This window comes from Carassius carassius, chromosome 34 (genome assembly GCF_963082965.1).
Source record: "Carassius carassius chromosome 34, fCarCar2.1, whole genome shotgun sequence".
Taxonomy (NCBI): Eukaryota; Metazoa; Chordata; class Actinopteri; order Cypriniformes; family Cyprinidae; genus Carassius; species Carassius carassius.
The window spans coordinates 2,023,146-2,040,855 of record NC_081788.1 but is presented as its reverse complement, the minus strand read 5'-3'; positions in this window follow the sequence as shown (position 1 = coordinate 2,040,855).

The window sequence follows — 17,710 nt, the reverse complement described above, 5'->3', positions numbered from 1 at the left end:
TCTAGTTTGGTTTTCCTCCAGCTGCGCTCCATTTTTTGGGCTGCTCTCTTTAGGGTGCGAGTATGCTCATTATACCATGGTGTCAAACTGTTTTCCTTAACCTTCCTTAAGCGTTAAGGAGCAACTTTATTTAAAGTGCTAAAAAAGAGAGAGTCCATAGTTTGTTCTGAGGTTCTGGATATGCTAAGGAATTTGGATACATCAGGAAGATAACTTAAAAAGCAGTCTTTTGTGGTAGAAGTGATGGTTCTTCCATACTTGTAACAAGAAGTAGAATTTACAATTTTGGCTATATGAAGTTTGCACAGAACTAAATAATGATCTGAGATATCCTCACTTGGCTGAATAATTTCAACACTATCAACATCAATTCCATGTGACAGTATTAAATCTAGAGTATGATTTCGACATAGGTCCTGAAATGTGTTGTCTAACACCAATAGAGTTCAGAATGTCTATGAATGCTGATCCCAATGCATCTTTTTCATTATCAACATGGATATTAAAATCACCAACTATTAAAACTTTATCTGCAGCCAGAACTAACTCGGATGTAAAATCACCAAACTCTTTAATATAGTCTGTATTGTGCCCTGGTGGCCTGTATACAGTAGCCAGTACAAACATAACAGGGGATTTATCGTAACATTTGTTTCTTTGGATAATGTTATATGAAGCACCATTACTTCAAACGAGTTATACTTGAAGCCTGCCCTCTGAGAAATCCTGAAAACGTTGTTATAAATTGAAGCAACACCTCCACCTTTGCCTTTTAGACGCGGCTCATGTTTATAACAGTAATCTTGGGGGGTGGACTCATTTAAAATAATGTAATCATCAGGTTTTAGCCAGGTTTCTGTCAAACAGAGTACATCTATATTATGATCAGTGATCATATTATTTACAGAAAGTGTTTTCGTAGAAAGGGATCTGATATTCAATAAGCCAAGCTTTATCATTTGTTTATCCATATTGCTTCTGTTTTTTATTTGTTGAACCTCAATTAAATTGTTAATCTTAACTTGGTTTGGACGTTTTTTGTTTTTTCTAGTTCGGGGAACAGACACAGTCTCTATAGTGTGATATCTAGGTGAAAAAGTCTCTATGTGCTGAGAATTAACTGACCTCTGTGACGGGAGGCAGCTAGCAGACGGTCGGTTTAGCCAGTCTGTCTGCTTCCTGACCTGGGCCCCAGTTAGTCAAGTATAAACACTAAGACTATTTGCCATATTTCTAGAGAGAAGAGTGGCGCCACCCCAGGAGGGATGAAGACCATCTCTTTTAAACAGGTCAGGTCTGCCCCAAAAGCTCGTCCAATTGTCTATGAAACCTATGTTAGCCTGTGGGCACCACTTAGACATCCAGCCATTGAATGATGACAATTTGCTATGCATCTCGTCACCACGGTAAGCAGGGAGGGGACCAGAGCATATTACAGTGTCTGACATCGTGCTTGCAAGTTCACACACCTGTTTAATGTTATTTTTAGTGATCTCCGACTGGCGAAGTCGAACATCATTAGCGCCGGCATGAATAAAAATCTTACTGTATTTACGTTTAGCATTAGCCAGCACTTTTAAATTTGCCAAGATGTCAGGCACTCTGGCTCCCAGTAAACATTTGACTATGGTGGCTGGTGTCTCTATATTCACATTCCGTACAATAGAATCACCAATAACTAGAGCACTTTCATCAGGTCTCTCAGTGGGTGCATCACTGAGTGGGGAGAACCTGTTTAATGTTTTGATCGGAACAGAAGAGCGGTGTTTTGACCCACGTCTACGCTGCCTCACCGTCATCCAGTTGCCCTGCTGCAGGGGCTCTGTTTCCGGAACCGAACAATGTACAGGAATCCCTGAGCTAGACGCATCCAAAGCCGTATCTAGAGCCCTAACATTCTTACTGTCCTCAATTAAAGTTTGGATGCGTGTCTCTAATTCTGAAATCTTCTCTGTCAGCCTAACTATTTCCCTGCATTTATCACATGTGAATCCCTCATCAGCGACAGAGATAGATAAACTGTACATGTGGCAAGAGGTGCAAGTAACAATGACGGGAGAAGCCATTACTCACCGTGCTTGATGAAATATTCTTACTGCGGTTGTTTGATGAACTTGTGAAAAACTGGAGCGAGGGAGAGGAGAAAAGAAAACAGCGATAGGTTCGAATGAAAACGCTAATGACAAGCTAACGAGTGCTAACGCTTTGCAGGTGTACTGCACTCACGGATATAAAATAAAAGTGAACGATCAAAGTTAATCTGATAAGATTGATTGATAATATCAGAAATATGGTGTGAATTAAGTTATATTTTACCACTTTAAAAAACAGAGAGTGATAGTAAGATAAAGATTCTAGAGAAAAAATAAAATAAAAACAGCTACACGGAGCTACAATTTGCTACAGAAGGCCAACAGGAAGTAGAGAAAACACTGTCCAACGAGTTAAATAGTCCAATTCCTTCTCCTTCATGACTTTTTGCCGAACAATCTGAGTCTGAACAATCTGCAGACTGCCATTCAAAATCAGGCAGTTATTGCAGATGTGGAAACTGCAAGAACAGCAATGGAAGAAGCAGGATTATTCATAGATAAAACACCAAAGACGGTCAGACATGATTCTCCATTTGTGAAACTCTTTGCAGGTATATTCACAGATAACAAGAAAAAGATTATAATAAAAAAGGGGTTGAGCGCTCCCTCAAATCCTTACTACTGCCCGTGTTTGATTGACATAGTACCTACATCCCAACTCTGCCACTTTGGACTGGGATGATGTTAAAGCACCTAAACCAAACAAGAGACACAAACTCCAAAGCAGAGAATTGGTTCCGCACCACCAAAACAATAGTCCTTAAAAACAAACTCCACAGACGGCCTGGAGATTTCATTCAAACAATGCACGAATTCATATCTGATCGAATGCGTGGTGTCAGGATAACAGAAATTCGGCAAAAAGTCATGAAGGAGAAGGAATTGCAAGACATTGACCAACCATTAAGTCAGGAGGAGCAATGGAGGAAAAAAAAACAGAAGAGAAAAAAATCTAAATACTACAATCCCCCCAAGGCTAAGAAAGCCAAGGAAGTCTCTTTCACATGTCCTCCATGCTCTGGTTATGGAAAGCTGGGACAGCAGTCTATAACAATGACGAACACATGCACAATTGACAATCTACTGTACATTATGTTCTTAGCCATGAACACAAGACCATTCATTCTTTTGGAAATTGAGCAAATGAAAATGAAGGATAATTGGATGAATGCATTGTTGGAGGTCTACCAGCACTTCTCAGTTGGACAGTGGTCTCAGGGAAAGATCTCCTGGTTTCAAAACATGGATCGTTTTAAAGGAACACTCAACCGTTTTTTGAAATAGGGCTTATTCACATTATTTCCTATATTTAGATAGGTGGGCAAATGCATTTTTGTGTCAGTGCATGCATTGTTTTAGTTTGACTGGGTCGGCGTTAGCTTATCTTAGCACAATGAATGGAATCCTTTGTTGCCAGCTAGCATGGCCTGAGTAAAAGTGATCAAAAAAAAATAAAAAACCCACCTAATTACTTCTTGTGGCCTGCGTGTTCACAACGAGTACAAATAGCGATCCAGATTAACACTAGGCGATTTCCTAGGCAGATATTGACTTGGGACTATATTATGGGGAAGCACACTGCTGCTTAGGCGAAACACTGCTACTTCGGTGCAGAGATATCACGCAACACATTAAATCCCACGAATTCCGTCAACATACCGGCGTGCAACGCGTCAAAAAAAACAGAAGAAGAAGAACATACCGGCGTGACCTGCACCGAGTGTCTTCGCTTTTGGATGATTTATTTTGAGAAGTTACAGCAAACATGGTTATTACCTGCATAGCAAAAGGTTGTGAGAACAAGCAAAGGACATACACGAATGTAATGTTTCACGGAATTCCACCTAATGTGGAACTGAGAAATAAATGGCTAGCAGCTCTGGAGATCTGTTGTTCAACGCCTCTCAACAAAATAAAGCAGTATCGTGTTTGCGAAGAACATTTTGCACCAGAGGACTACTTTGAAAACACAGGAAGAACAAAGTGCACATGTAAGTTGTCTTTTATTTCTCTTCCTATATAACCTATATTGCCTGTGAAAACATCAACTATGTGAATACAGCTATAATATGGGTCGATCTATACATGCGTCATGATTAAAATAATCACTTACTCTGTGGACAGCTGTCCATTTGGTCCATTCGGCGTGGGGCGTTTTTTCCAGTTCACTTTGTCACACCGGAAAAAAAATCGAGTACCGCAGAATGGATCAGCGCCGTAAAATCCTCTGTAGATGTGACACAACTTCGGGCACGCTCATCTTGATCTAACGTGTTGAGCCTGGTCATCAATGGCAAAAACATGTCCCACTCTCTACAGCATAGACACTCTATTTCCGTCGGCATAGATTGGCATATTTCCCCACATTCACACCACCAGTTCATGTTGGCTCTCATCACGAGCGATCCTCCTCCTGTCGTTCCATTTCCAAAGCACGCAGCTCGTCTTCTGTAAACTCTGGTTCAAATAGGTATGGTTCTGGTTCTTGACTGTCTGAGAAGTCACCCTCTTCGTATCTCTCAAAATCAGCCATGTTCATCGCCATTCGTGTACTGTAAGGAAAATAGCCAGGCAGCTACTATTCACGCCGGTATGTTGACGGAAGTCGTGGGATTTCATGTGTTGCGTGATATCTCTGCGCCGAAGTAGCAGTGCTTCGCCTGTGCTTCCCCATAATATAGTCCCAAGTCAATATCTGCCTAGGAAATCGCCTAGTGTTAATCCGGATCGCTATTTGTACTCGTTGTGAATACGCAGGCCACAAGAAGTAATTAGGTGGGTTTTTTAAATTTTTTTGATCACTTTTACTCAGGCCATGCTAGCTGGCAACAAAGGATTCCATTCATTGTGCTAAGCTAAGCTAACGCCGACCCAGTCAAACTAAAACAATACATGCACTGACGCAAAAATGCATTTGCCCACCTATCTAAATGTAGGAAATAATGTGAATAAGCCCTATTTCAAAAAACGGTGGAGTGTTCCTTTAAAGGAAAAGATCAGTGGGATACATTTGGGACTGAAGATGACTTTGTGGTTTGGCGTCTAGTCTACATCCATGACACTGAAAGAATGTCTGTATGTGATGTTGACAAATGTCCTTCCCCTCAGATCCCAAAGCCTTGCTGGAATGTTGATGTAGTGTAAGTAACCAACATTTATTTTTTCAAATATTTTGGTTTCATAATGTCAATAAAAATGTGATGTCAGTACCATATGCTAATTGCCTTTAAAACAACAAAATAGGTGTAATGACTTCTCAGACCTACAACAGTCAATTGACAACTGGGTTGTTAACAGTCATTCATATCCATGCAGAAAAAAGCAGACGTAGGCCTACATAACAATTTAAAAACAAATACAGTAACTGCAAGCAAAGATATGTCTATCAAAAGCAGTTTCCTCCGGATCTTTTCACACAGAACATTACTTCCGGCGGAGAGTACGCTGGCGCATGTTGGCTGCCGCTTCTCTGTCCTTTTTATTTCCTTTTTATTTTTGTAACCTACATTCTAAATTAAGTTTTTCTTAAATATTAGTTGGTGTGTTTCACACTGCTTTTAATGATACTGGAGTTCTACTGTGGAGTTTTCGATGTGCGCCTGTTTGATCGGATTTGACAGCGTGGGAACGCTGATCTTGTCAACTGGGAACGCTTTGTGTGACTGTTTTCTGTGCTGCTGTATGACATACTGGACTCTGGATTCTACTTCAAGTAACCCAAATCGGATTTCTCTGTTTCTATCATCATGCGGATATCTCTGATATCTATTGTCATCATCATTTTGACCCTGTCTGGGCTTCGTGGAGAGCGGGTCCTTCAACACTTGGATTTCATCATGATAAGGTACTCTTTCATTGAACTTCTTTCATTGGAACATCATTTACTTCCTGGCGTTTGCATTCAAAAGACTCTGAAATCATTTGGACTTTTACGTCGACCGAAATATCTGCACAGAGGGTCGCGGCAGATCACTACCGGCACGGGGAGTGGTATTAAAGTGATACGCACTCGGTCTATGGACACAGAAACTAACAAACATTCTCTGCTCGGTCTTTGCCTTGCAAACTTGCGTTATCCACAAATGACTCGTCAGAAATTGCGTCTTGATACTGCGCGATTTGCACATCTAAATGTTCGTTCTCTTAACAATAAGACTGCTCTGCTCTATGATACCATATTGAACAATGCATTGGATATATTTTGTATCTGTGAGACTTGGCACCAACCAAATGACCAAAATACTACTCGTCCGTCATTAGGGATGGTGCTGCAAATCCAAATATGATTTTTAAGACGATTAACAAAATTCTTGCTCCAATTAAACCTTCAATTTGCTTTTCTGTGCAGGAGTGTAACAAATTTCTCATGTTTTTTACGGATAAAATTTTAAGCATCTACAAGTCTATCAATCTTCCATCTTGTTCTGCAATTCCCGAGACCTATCCAGTTTACATTATCCAATTTTGACTTAGTCACTACTGATTGTATTTCAAAATTGGTGATGGCAATGAACACCACTACCAGTGCCCTTGACCCTATCCCAACATCTGTTCTCAAGGGGTGTCTTTCTTCAATTAGTCCCCTCATTTGCAGCATTGTGAACACCTCACTTACTACAGGTACTGTTCCGAAGGCCTTAAAGGTTGCAGCTATTACACCAGTCCTTAAAAAGCCTGGTTGTGATAAGTCAGACCTATCAAACTATAGGCCTATTTCAAATCTTCCCTTTCTTTCCAAGGTTTTCGAACATGTGGTTGTAGCACAACTCCACTCACACCTGGTATCCAACAAGCTTCTTGAACCTTTTCAGTCTGGGTTTAGAAAGGGACACAGTACAGAGACAGCCTTGGTTCGTGTTATGAATGACCTGCTTGTCTCAGCTGACTCTGGAGCCTCAACCATCTTGGTCTTGTTAGATCTGAGTGCAGCGTTTGACACAGTGTGCCATTCTATCCTGCTGAATAGGCTAGAGAGCTGGCTTGGTATTACTGGCACTGTACTGGACTGGTTCAAATCATACTTCACTGATCGTTCCCAGTTTGTTGTCTTGGGAAACAACAAATCGGATAGTGGACAAGTCTGTTCTGGTGTTCCTCAGGGGTCTGTCTTGGGTCCTACATTGTTTAGTGTTTATATGCTTCCTTTGGGGCAAATAATTAGGAAATATGGTCTGGGGTATCATTTTTACGCTGATGATACTCAAATTTACATTATTTCTAAATCAGACCCAACTGTCACCTCAAAAATTCTCTCGGAATGTGTGCAGGAAATGAAAACATGGATGCATCATAATTTTTTTAAACTAAATTCTTCTAAGACAGAGATTCTACTCATTGGCACACCAGCAGCTACTCGCAAAGGAAATCATTTTAATTTGACCATAGATGAAAGTGTTTTAGCTCCATCTACTAGCGCTCGTAACCTTGGTGTGATTTTTGACGCTCATCTAACATTAGACTCTCACATTAAGAGTGTTACCAAATCTGCATTCCACCATCTAAGAAACATTGCAAAAATTAGGCCCTACCTTACTCTACCTGACGCGGAAAGGCTAATTCATGCATTTGTTACTTCTAGGATTGATTATTGTAATTCGCTTTTTGTCGGTTTACCTGTCAAATCTATTAAACGCTTGCAGTATATCCAGAATTCAGCAGCACGCGTGCTTACATATACATCATCTCGTCAGCACATTACAGGTGTGCTTTATAGTTTACATTGGCTACCTGTCCAGTCGCGTATTGCTTTTAAAACTCTCACATTAACTTATAAAGCTATGCACGAAACAGCTCCTTCTTATATCTGTGATTTAGTTAGCCTGTATACGCCTTCTCGTTCCCTCCGGTCTACGGATTCTCTAACTCTTCAGCAGCCCCCCTGCAGATTAAAATCTATGGGGGAAAGAGCGTTCTCTGTTGCGGCACCCAGGTTATGGAATGCACTTCCTTTTGCTATTAGGGATGCTCCTACATTAACCAGTTTCAGGAAGTTGTTAAAAACACATCTTTTAAAAATTGCTTATTTTAATCATGAATAGTATTTTACTGTGTTGTATTGTATTGATTATTTTGTTTTACTCTTGTACTTTTGTATTTTACTTGTTTTCTTTGTAGCGCTTTGGGTTTTAGAAAAGCGCATTATAAATAAAATGTATTATTATTATTATTATTAATATTATTATTATGTAATACATTACATAACTTTTTTGAAATTATGAAAATTATGAAAATAATAAAATGAAAACACACACGTGTGTGTGTGTGTGTGTGTGTTTATTTTATTCTTTTCATAATTTTTTTATGTATTGTGTTGTGCACAGGAATGGAAAGGTGTGTCAGGGAAGAACAACATACACAGCCCGGAGGTTCATTCACGGAATACCTCCTGTTGTGATAATGGCAATAGATGCTACAGTCTTCTGTAATGCTCATCCAGAAATGCAACCACCAATGGTTCCTTTAGCAGTGCTACTGTGTGACGAAAGGCAAGAATCTACTTTTTGAAAATTAAGAAATATTATAAACATAGTAAAGAGTCCACATTTGTCAAAGGTTAAAAGGTTATATATTAAAAACAAATAATTACATCTACTTTATTTATATTATTTATATGTTTATGTAATTAACTGTTTAATTGGAATTATTCAGTTGCTTTATGTCATAAGAAGTCTTTGTTCACAATCAGATACCAACCTGTTGCAGTGACGTTTCACCTTGCGTCAGAAAATAATTTTGTTTCCTTTCATCGAATCACTGGTAGTCACTGGAATTTTTATGATGGGATCGAGGAACTAAAACAGCCAGGCTCTGGAGACCGACAGGCAACCGGCCAAGTTTTTAGAAGTGTATTCTCAAAAATATGTACAGTGGGACATGTTGTACTTGTAAGGGTAAGTAACCACTTTAGTACAGCAAATGTACTATTTCACCTTAACTATCTATTTGAATTACAAAAGGGATTAACATAAATCTATACGCTTTAGGAAGCTTTTTTTTAACAATATTTTGTCGTTTTAAGTGTCTAGTGTGTAGTAGGTTATACAAATGTGTGTGTGTGTGTGTGTGTGTGTGAGAGAGATAGAGAGAGAGAGAGAGAGAGAGCGACAGAGAGAGAGAGAGAGACTTGACTTTAACAATCACTTTAATACAAAAGTTAAAATGTCTTACAAAAGTCCTTCCTTTTTCTTCTTCTATTCTAAACAATTATACAGACAATAAAGCTTCACAAGTTCACAATAAGGCTTCACAAAAAAAAAAAATTAAACATCAACATCACAAATACATTGGTTCACACCCCATTTATATTTAAACATTTCAATGTAATTAACCAATTTGTAATAAGTGTACTAAATTTTTAATCGTGACCTTATTAACCCACTTAGGACAGACTCAACATCACAAGACTCATTACCATTCATTTTTTCTTTACGTGACACCCATATAGCCATTTTAGCTTGTCCACATAAAAAGTTCATTAAGACATGGGCCTCTTTTTTACTCTTTTTATACTTCGGACCATATATGAAAACCATAGGTGAGAAAACTTCTCCCAGGTTCTGACACCACCCTTCTATTATTGGAACCAACTGTTGTAATCTAGTACAGTCTAAAAATAAATGAAAAACAGTTTCTGGTATCCCACAGAAAGGACATCCCTCCCTCACCTGTGGATCAAGACGTGCTCTGTGTCTGTTTGTAGCTATTATACCATGCACTAACCTCCATTGAACATCTCCAGTTCGTTTTTCAATTGGAGGTTTGTACAAGGTCCTCCAGCTGCCATTGGGGAAGCACCCAATCCAAACACCTCTTGCCATTTAGACTCTTTTAAACTCATAAGAGCCTGAAAATGCAGTGTCTTGACACACAATGTGTACAATGATTTTTTATCCATTTTACTGAAAAGTCCCAACTGAGGTGTCTTAAAAGTTAATAGTCCACCCTCAGTTTCTTCCCAGCTTCCAGTCTCAGCTTCCAGTCTCAATGTTTACTTCTGGGAAATCACATATATTCAGTTCTCCATTATACGTTTCTAAGGAGAGTCTGTAACTCTGTGGCAAAAACTCAACTATCCGAGTCAAAATTCTCTTTGCCACTCTAATAAATCTTATGTCCATTTTTTCAGCAAAATTCTCAGCTGATATCCATTCACCTTCAGGTATTAAGTGTCCAATTTTAGTAATTTTTGCAGCCCACAGACTTTTTCTGAGTGATAGGTCTCTAAAAATGCCCAGATTCAATGCAGAGTTAAAAAGCAATGGTTCTTCTTTCTGCCACAAACTTTGTGCATTGCTTGACTCCCGAGAAAACTTAAAAAGTGTCCATGCTTTTAGGAGTGATCTGTAAAACGATGTTAATCCTGCAAGATCCAACCTATTTATGTCAATCAGGAACAAGTGGCGATCTAGTCCCATGTTCCCTGCTTTCCTCAATAGGGTGCACGCTATCCCAGCCCAGCTCACGTCCTTCCCATAGAGGAGTCTCTGAGCCACTTGAAGCCTGAAAGTCTTTAGTCTGGATCTGATATCCACTAGGCCTTGTCCTCCTTCCTGTCTGGGCAGAGACAACACTGGAGCCTTCAGCCAATGCTGTCCCGACCAGAAAAAAATCCACCAGACATTTCTGAATTTGTCTCACAAGTTCTTCTGGAGGTTCAAGGATCACCATTCTGTGCCAAAGGGAAGAGGCTACAAGGTTGTTACATATCAGCACTCTTCCCCTGTAGGACAGCTGGGGCAGCAACCATTTCCAATGAGACAACCGCACACATACTTTCTCCAACAGGCCCTCCCAATTTTGCTTTCTATATTCAATTGTATATTCAATTCATAGGTGAGTTCGGTCTCTAAAAAAAGTTTACGCTTCGGGGTTAAAACCGGAAGGTCAAAAAGCAGTTCTTTCCTACATTGTTCTTCTGATTCCTCAGAGGTGTATAAAGTTGAATAGAAGTCCACAGCAATTTTTCGCATCTCTGTTTGATCATAAATATCTTGACCATTACAGTCTTTTAAACAGTACATCAATTTCTCTTGTCCTTTTTTACGCTCTAGATTAAAAAAAAAGAAGTAGGAGCATCCATATCTCTTATTGAAAGTGAAAGTGACGTGACATTCAGCCAAGTATGGTGACCCATACTCAGAATTTGTGCTCTGCATTTAACCCATCCGAAATGCACACACACAGAGCAGTGAACACACACACACTGTGAACACACACCCGGAGCAGTGGGCAGCCATTTATGCTGCGGCGCCCGGGGAGCAGTTGGGGGTTTGATGCCTTGCTCAAGGACACCTAAGTCGTGGTATTGAGGGTGGAGAGAGAACTGTACATGCACTCCCCCCACCCACAATTCCTGCCGGCCCGGGACTCGAACTCACAACCTTTCGATTGGGAGTCCGACTCTCTAACCATTAGGCCACGACTTCCCCACAAAACGACAAAACGACAAAACGACTAAACGACTCCTTACAAGAGCACCCTTCACTCTTTCATTTAAAATTGAGCTCAACAGCTTATTCTTTTCAGTCCACCTATCTTTCAGGTTTACAGAGTCATTTGTAATCATACTTTGCTCAACACCAATAATTTCTTTTTCAAGACATTCCAAAGTCTTCTTTAACCAAAATGAAGAATGCGATAAATATTGTTGACAAAAATTTCTTATTTGTACCTTCCCGATTTCCCACCATTGAATGCAATTTTTATAACAATTCTTCTCATTCTTCCAAGACTCCCAAAATGACTTAAAATTGTCCAAAAAAAGTATCCTCTAATAATTTATTATTAAAATGCCAATAATAACTTTTATGCAGTTTCTTTAATAAAGTACACTCAATAGTGACAAATTTATGATCAGACATTGAAGTGGGAAAAATAGTTGCATTTGTAACTCTATTCCTCATGTTACGTGACGTATAAAGTCTATCCAACCGTGCAGCAGAAACCGTCTCATTACTAATCTTCACCCATGTATATTGACGCGTTAACAGATTATACTCTCTCCATACATCAGATAGGTTTAGATTTTTAATCACATTGGCTAAGCACAATGCACTCCTTAAATGAGGTTCCTCACCATTCCTGTCCTTTGTAAAATCCAATGTACAATTGAAATCTCCCCCTAAGATAATGAGATCTCCTTCATGTTGTTGTCTTAAAAAAACTCTAATTTATTGAACAATTGTATTCTCTCTGCACCTATGTTTGGAGCATAAATATTCACAAAAACAGAAATAAGATTACTAATTTCGGCCCTCACAATCAGCAATCTCCCTGGAACAACTTAATTTCTTGACAAGATTTTTACTTTAACTATAGGGGAAAAAAGTACTGCCACTCCAGCACTCAAATTGGTCCCATGACTAAGAACTTTCTCTCCTTCCAACTTCCAAAGTACGCTCCGGCGAAGTCAGAAACATAAAAACTTGGCGGCGAAAAGACGTGACGTGTTTAAGCGCGATGTTTTTACAGCCTAAAGGAATCATTCTCACTGGACTTGCTATTTTTCCGAATCTTAGCAACTCTTTAGTTATGACATCATTACTAATAAAAGGTGGGACATTCGAAATCGTTATTTTTGTTGCTGGAGCAGATAGTGGGTTAATCGGGACAAACATTTCCTTTACCCATATTCCGCTCACAGTCAGCTGATTTATTAACGTTTCAGATCTCAAAAAAACCACAACCGCTTTGTTCATGCGTGAAGCTGAAACTATATTTTCAAAACCTACTTTTTCCCCAACAACTACAAGTAGTTCCTCTATTGTCACACCGGCCTCTGGTACACACCTGCACCCATTCCGGAGTGATAGATTAGGTGACGTTTGTCCAGGAATTGACGCCATCCCGGCGTCTAAAATTCCACGGGCACACAATGAAAAACTATCCTTAATTTAAGTAAAAAAATAACGAGGGGAAAGGCAAAAAAAAAAGAAAGAAAGAAAAACGAAAAGAAAAGAAACATATAAGCTTATGTCTCTCTGTGTTAATCTTGTGTTAGGGTTAGGGTTAGGCTTAGAATGCAGTTTAAAATCATTGTTTACTTTATTAATTTATTACTTTATTATTTTTATTAATTGTTTAAAGTTTTTTTTTTTTAGTTTTCAAGTTTGTTTTATATATCCCATTATTTTTTATTATTTATACATACCTTTTGCGTAGGAAGTGGCGTTCGACTCTTTCAGGACAGGATTTGTGCATATGAAACGGTTATAAATGAGGCCCCTGTTGAATAAAAACCGACTGGATATTATGTTTTACATCTTCTAAAGTTGGTTCTGATTTAGTATTTAAGTTTCAAAATGTCCTAGTCTTTTAGCGTTGATGTTTTCAAACTTGCAGAACTGTCCATGGGACTGAACCCATGATATTATTAAAGATATTTCAATCAAGACATTAAACAGTATGTCTATAACTAATTTAAATTTTGGACCAATCATGACAATTTATTGAACCATGTAAAGTGTGAATGAAGAAAACAATGGGAGATGTAATTTCCTTTACAAAGCAAATAATTGTCCAATGAATAGTTGTAGTGTGTTCTACAGGTTGAAATAAACGTATTTCACCATGTTCTGTAACAGTCCACAGGGCGTTTTAAAAACTGTTGAACTGAATAATTTGTCATTTAGGAAATGAATGCAACAGGTTGAGAGTACTTGTTCACCATATGATGCAAATGATTGCAAAACAAAGAGTTGTAATACGTTTATTAGGGTCAAATTAACATTTTCCAACATGTTCTGAAACAGTCCATTGAGCCTTTTGAAAGCTATAGAACTGGATGATAGAAGAATCAAATGCAACACATTGGCAGTGTAAATTGACCACATAGAGCAAATAATAGTACATTGAAAAGCTGTAGTGTGTTATTTAATCTAAAATGAATATTATACAATTTGTACTGGATAAGTCAGTGTCTTCCTTCAAAAGACATTGAACTGGAAGAAACCCAAAGAAAACAATGATGGTAGAAATTGAACATCTAGAGTAAATAATAGCACATTAAAGACTTGTAGTATGTTCTATAGGGTCAAATAAATATTTTCCACCATGTTCTAGAATAGTCTATCGAGCTTTTTAAAATCTATTGAACTAAATGGTGTGTCATAGAAGAAACCGATACAACACATTATGAAGTAGTGGAAATTGATCACATAAGGAAAATTACGGCACAATAAAGACCTGTAGTGTGTTTATTAGGGTGAAGTTAAGATTTTCCAATGTGTCCAGGACCAGTCCATCAAGCCGTTTAAAAGCTATTGAACTTAATGTGTCATTAAAGAAACCACAGTAGTTGGTTAACAAAAATAAAATAAAATAAAATAAAATACACTTGAGGCACAAACTGTTAATTAAATATATAAATCATAAATGTATCATATGTCAACATGCTCTGGAACGTTTTTAACAAAAAGCAAGCAGTGTTTTTCAGTTCAAATGAGTCTTAGCTACTTGTCAGAAAAGTAGTATTTTGTAGATGGTCCCTCTGGTGGAGATGACGTCACATCATTCCATAGGCATAAACCTGTTTTTATGCCTTATAAAAACATCGACTTCTGCAGAAAAATGGATTGTAGGCAGTGTTGGGAAGGTTACTTTGGAAATGTAATAGGTTACAGATTACAAGTTACATTGTTTAAAATGTAATAGTAGTGTAACTTTTTCAATTACTTTATTAAAGTAATGTAACTAATTACTTTTGAGTACTTTTTGATTACTTTCATACATTTGTGAAAATTAAAGAATAATAAATAAAAGCATATACATCAACTTAAATACAGTTATCTAATAAGCATGTGACGTATTCTGTGTAATAAACTCCTGAAATATTGGTGTTTTTTTTAAACTGCTGTCTCTGTATATGATGATAGTTTTCTCAAAATAAGTAAAATGCACACGAAGTGACACAGAGCAGTTCTAGAAATTATGTTTATGTGCTCATGTACTCCTATATTGAGGCGGCAGAGGTTGAAAACACTGCGAGCTTCAGTAGGCCTATGTGTAGTAAATGAAGCCATGTCTTTGCCATTAATTTACAGGAGGGGGGGACTGGGAAAAAAATTCAGACTGGAAAATTCAAACTCATACAAACCAGTTCATGGACAAAACTATTTTTTGTTTGGACCTGACATAAAAAAAAGGTTTAAATCTTTAATTTGGGGACATGCAAAATAATTAAAAGTTCTCTCCTGAACTGCACCTTCACTTCCATTTTTCTCTTCAGTCTCTTTATTTTGCCCTGTTCTCCATCTCTCTCATGACTTTAATACTCAAGATTGAACAAAACTATACTTTACAATACAATACTCTACAATACTACAATATCTTTATAGAAAAATCCTTATACTGTACACGAGTCATGTTTTTCCCTTACAAAAAATTACCATGCTTTTATTAGCCTATATAAAAGTAAAATAACCTTTTTTTTTTTTTTTTGCAAATGGATTTGTATTTATTTTTAAATAAATACATTTGTAAAATAATTTTACATTTTTGGTTATCACAGTTAAACAATAGTAACCATTTTCTCTAGATTTATAGTTAAATATTAAAATGTTAATTTTCGTAAGGGTTGTGTTGTTGTCTGTCGTAGCTCCCCCTAAACCTATAAAAAAAAATCAGATTTTTTTTCAGCTAAATTACTACTGTAACATTGCAACAGATAATAATGATGTCCTTTATATAGTATTTTGAGTGATGACTGATGAGCAACGTGCTGCTGCTTGATTAAAAAAACAAAGACAAAAAAGCATCTTTACAGATGAAACTGACCTGAAACCCTGAACAGGAGTTCTGCTTCTCTGCTCCAGCTGTGCGCTTCCAAAGTCCACTCTCTCTCTCTCTCTCTCTCTCTCTCTCTCTCTCGAATTGATTACTCTGAGTCTGATCCAAACCGTTTGGCGGAGGCGCGGAGAGCGCGCGAGTCATGACTAACACTTCATGACTTATTAGAGATTTAATTATCAAATGGCGGATTCACAAATGATCGCTTTAGTACATTCGGCAGGCAATTATACAATAATGATATTAAATAGCGGGCCAAATCGGCTGCCAGGCCACCGGGAATTGTCCCGGTTCTCCCGGTGTCCAGTCCGCGCCTGATTTCCAACACGCAGAATGTGCAAGTCATATATTGCATTTGTGGGGCTTAATATTCACAGACACTAGTCCATGTCATGTTTTGATTCAAGTGTACTGATCTACTTTTGATTTAGTCATCCAAAATGTGGCATATTCCGTCCGCGTTAGGCATTCCGTTTGTATGACTGGATTCTACGAACCAGACTGTATTTCCGCATCCCAGAAATTATTAGTGCCGTATGTCTCAGAATTGTCAGTGCAATTTGGGAAAGAAATCAGTTAATTCTGTATTTGGATGTGTGTAAATATTCAAATGTAATCCCCTTTGTAATCGTTAAAAATTTCATAAGTAACTGTAATTTAATTACTCACTTTTTCTTAGTAACTGTAACTAATTACAGTTACAATAATTTTGTAATTAAATTACGTAACGCCGTTACATGTAACTAGTTACTCCCCAACACTAATTGTAGGTACTGCTTATTATAGTCAGTAATGAAAATTAATTGTAAGTATCCCTTTTAAATGCATATTAACAAAGTTATTGAACCCGGAAGTCCGAATGTTTGAATATGAAACCAACTTTACCACAGTATTTCGTGCTGGGTTAAATTCTGGAAACACTCGGGCGTGAGGTGCCTCGAACACAGCCGCGAGTTTACCGTTAACCTTTGCTCTTCAAAATGCAAAAACTCAAGCCAGCGGGACCGTATCCAGGGCAGCCGTGGGATACTGAAAAGAGTTTTGTTGGGTAAACAGCCCGAAAACACACCTCTTTGCCAGTTTTTGCAATCGTCACAACTCTTTCAACAGCTGCTCTTTTAATCTCCTTCTAATCTTTATATGGCATCTGCAAATCAGATTAGGTACATTTCCGCCATCATCTGGATAGTGCGTGGAGCGCCATCACAATAATCAACCCAAAATCCTAATATAAATCCTGTATTGGACCAGTTTTAAGATGATTTTGCATTGTGATGTTAAAAACACCCATAGTAAATAGCCTTTTTTTTAGTTCAAGCCTTTCCTATCATGTGCATAGTCTCTGTTTGAAATGCATGCATTGTCCCATTTCATGTTTTCTGAGATGATTAATAATATCCTCTTTTTATTTATTATGGACTATCCTCTCTGTATTAAAGGAACAGGTCACTCAAAAATAAAAATTGGCTGTTATTTTATACACCCCTTTTTTAGAAATGTAGCTTCCCACCATTAGCTTGCTCCTCTGCAGTGAATGGGTGCCGTCAGAATGAGAGTCCAAACAGCTGATAAGAACATCACAATAATCCACAGCCCTCCAGTCCATCAGTTAACATCTGGAGAAGATGAAAGCTGTATTTTTAGAAACAAATCCATCATTCAGATGTTTTTAACTTCAAACTGTAGCTCTTGGCTAAAATACAAGGCCTTTATCTATAATTTTACTTTCTCCAGTTGTCTGCTCTAAATCAGGAGAGAAATATGCACAGATCAAGCAAGCCAAAACAGTCCAAAACTGCTCTAAACAAATAAGGTGGGTGGATTTAAGGTAA